This window comes from Arachis stenosperma, chromosome 3, assembly GCF_014773155.1.
Source record: "Arachis stenosperma cultivar V10309 chromosome 3, arast.V10309.gnm1.PFL2, whole genome shotgun sequence".
NCBI lineage: Eukaryota > Viridiplantae > Streptophyta > Magnoliopsida > Fabales > Fabaceae > Arachis > Arachis stenosperma.
In genome coordinates, this window is record NC_080379.1 from 116,171,073 (window position 1) to 116,174,718 (window position 3,646).

A 3,646-nucleotide genomic window follows, 5' to 3' on the forward strand; every position below is an offset into this window, starting at 1 on the left:
AAGAAGAGTCTCTACACGAAAATGCTTCATTGCTCAGCCCAAGCACACACCAAGTGGGCCCGAAAGTGGATTTTTATGTGATTTACTCATCTCTGTACACCCTAGGCTACTAGTTCTCTATAAGTAGGACCTTTTACTATTATATTAGTCATCTTGGTAGCTATCTTTGAAGTTTCATGCTATCTTAGATCATTTGGGAGGCTGGCCATTCGGCCATGCCTAGACCTTGTTCTTATGTATTTTCAACGGTGGAGTTTCTACACACCATAGATTAAGGTGTGGAGCTCTGCTGTACCTCGAGTATTAATGCAATTACTATTGTTCTTCTATTCAATTCCGCTTGTTCTTTGTCCAAGATATCACTTGTTCTTCAACTTGATGAATGTGATGATCCGTGACACTCATCATCATTCTCACTCATGAACAAAGTGACTGACAACCACTCTTGTTCTACAAGCATACGAGGCTCTAGTGAATATCTCTTGGATTCCTGATACACGATGCATGGTTGATCGCCTGACAACCGAGTGCTCGCCTGACAAACGAGCCAGCCATTCCGTGAGATCAGAGTCTTCGTGGTATAGGCGAGAACTGATGGCGGCATTCAAGAGAATCCGGAAGGTCTAACCTTGTCTGTGGTATTCTGAGTAGGATTCAATGATTGAATGACTGTGACGTGCTTCAAACTCCTAGCAGGCGGGGCGTTAGTGACAGACGCAAAAGAATCGCTGGATTCTATTCCGGCCTGACCGAGAACCGACAGCTGATTAGCCATATGCTGTGACAGAGCATAGGAACATTTTCACTGAGAGGATGGGAGGTAGCCACTGACAACGGTGAAACCCTTGCATAAGCTTGCCATGGAAAGGAGTAAGAAGGATTGGATGAAGACAGTAAGAAAGCAGAGAGACGGAAGGGAAAGCATCTTCATACGCTTATCTGAAGCTCTTACCAATGATATACATAAGTATCTCTATCTTTATCTTTATGTTTTATTCATCATCTATACCCATTTGAGTCTGCCTGACTGAGATTTACAAGGTGACCATAGCTTGCTTCATACCAACAATCTCCGTGGGATCGACCCTTACTCACGTAAGGTATTACTTGGACGACCCAGTGCACTTGCTGGTTAGTTGTGCAAAGTTGTGTAGTGATCACAATTTCGCACACCATGTTTTTGGCGCCGTTGCCGGGGATTGTTTTGAGTATGGACAACTGACGGTTCATCTTGTTGCTTAGATTAGGTATTTTTCTTCAGAGTTCTTAAGAGTAAATTCTAGTGTTTCATGATGATCTGTTGAAGTCTGGCTGGCTGAGAAGCCATGTCTAATCTTATTGGACCGAGGTTTCAACTTATCATCACAAGAGCTTGTTGATTTCTATCAATCTTGCTATTGGAGCAATGATCTGCTAAGGCTTGGCTGGCCATTGGCCATGTCTAGTGTTTTGGACCGAAGCTTTCTTTGGAAGCTTGGCTGGCTGCGAAGCCATGTCTAATTCCTGGACCGGAGTCTTAGACTAGCATTGCAATGATTCCTGGAAATTCAAATTGAGAATTCTGAAACCTTTATTTTTCTTTTCATATAATTTTCGAAAAAAGCACAAAAAAATTTACAAAATCATAAAAACCAAAAAAAAAAAAACAAGAAACATAAAATATTTTTCAATTTTCTTCTTTTTCTTGTTTGAGTCTAGTGTCTAATTTTAAGTTTGGTGTCTTGCATGCCTTGTTTATTTGATCTTGGTTCTATTTTCAAGTCAATAGTACAGGGAACTGAAGATTCAGAACATGCAGCAGAGGAATTACACAGAAAAAGCTGGGCGTTCAAAACGCCCAGTGAAGAAGGACAGACTGGCATTTAAACGCCAGCCAGGGTACCTGGTTGGGCGTTTAACGCCCAAAAAGGTAGCATTTTGGGCGTTAAACGCCAGAATGGATACCATTCTGGGCGTTTAACGCCAGGATGGCACAAGGGGAGGATTTTGTTTTCAAAATCAATTTTTTTCAAGTTTTCAAAGTTTTTCAAAATCAAATCTTTTTCAAATCATATCTTTTCAATCAAATGTTTTCAAAATCAATTTCTTTTCTTTTTCAAAGATACTTACTAACAATTAATGATTTGATTGAACATTTTAAGTATGTTGCCTTTTCTGTTGAGAAAGGTTTAATGTTTGAATCATATCTTTTCTTGTTAGGCAAGTCATCAATTTTTAAAATCAAATCTTTTTTAAATTGTTTTCAAAATCATATCTTTTCAATCATATCTTTTTAAAAACCATAACTTCTCAATCATATCTTTTTAATCACATCTTTTTTCAAAATAGTTCTCAAATCATATCTTTTTGATTTCTAATTTCAAAAATCTTTTTCAAAAATTTCTTGATCTCTTTCTCACTCTTGATTTTCGAAAATTAATTAAATTTTTTTAAAAAATGTTTTCAAATTATTTCACTTGATTTTCGAAAATTTCTTCCTCTCTTCCCACATCCTTCTATTTATGGAGTACCACTCCTTCTCAATGCACAATTCGAACTCTATCTAATTAAGTTCGAATTCTTCTACCTCTTCTTTCTATTTTTCTGTTCCTCTGACACCTCAAGGAATCTCTATACTATGACATAGAGGATTCCACACTTTCTTGTTCTCTTCTCTTTCATATGAGCAGGAACAAAGACAAAGGCATTCTTGTTGAAGCTGACCCTGAACCTGAAAGGACCTTGAAGCGAAAACTAAGAGAAGCTAAGGCACAACTCTCTGTAAAGGACCTAACAGAAATCTTCAAAGAAGAAGAAGACATGGCAGCCGAAAACAACAACAATGCAAGGAAGGTGCTGGGTGACTTTACTGCACCTACTCCCGACTTCTATGGGAGAAGCATCTCTATCCCTGCCATTGGAGCGAACAACTTTGAGCTTAAGCCTCAATTAGTTTCTCTAATGCAACAGAATTGCAAGTTCCATGGACTTCCATTGGAAGATCCTCATCAGTTCTTAGCTGAATTCTTGCAAATCTGTGACACTGTCAAGACTAATGGGGTAGACCCTGAGGTCTATAGACTTATGCTATTCCCTTTTGCAGTAAGAGACAGAGCTAGGACATGGTTGGACTCACAACCTAAAGAAAGCCTGGACTCTTGGGAAAAGCTAGTCAATGCCTTCTTGGCAAAGTTCTTTCCACCTCAAAAATTGAGTAAGCTTAGAGTGGAAGTCCAAACCTTTAGACAGAAGGATGGAGAATCCCTCTATGAAGCTTGGGAAAGATACAAACAATTAATCAGAAAGTGTCCTTCTAACATGCTTTCTGAATGGAGCATCATAGGTATTTTCTATGATGGTCTCTCTGAACTATCCAAGATGTCCTTGGATAGCTCTGCTGGAGGATCTCTTCATCTGAAGAAGACGCCTACAGAGGCTCAAGAACTAATTGAAATGGTTGCAAATAACCAATTCATGTATACTTCTGAAAGGAATCCTGTGAACAATGGGACTAGTCAGAAGAAAGGAGTTCTTGAGATTGACACTCTGAATGCCATTTTGGCTCAGAATAAGATATTAACTCAACAAGTCAATTTGATTTCTCAAAGTCTGTCTGGAATGCAGAATGCACCAAGCAGTACTAAGGATGCTTCATCTGAGGAAGAGG

General features: G+C 38.9%; 1 non-coding gene across 1 annotated transcript; it reads right to left on the reverse strand.

Annotated features, from left to right (window-relative positions):
• Window positions 1-3,195: 3,195 nt before the first annotated feature.
• Window positions 3,196-3,303, reverse strand: LOC130972474 (small nucleolar RNA R71). The gene has a single exon (XR_009083640.1). It is a non-coding gene; the product is annotated as a small nucleolar RNA R71 (small nucleolar RNA).
• Between the last annotated feature and the right edge of the window lie 343 nt (window positions 3,304-3,646).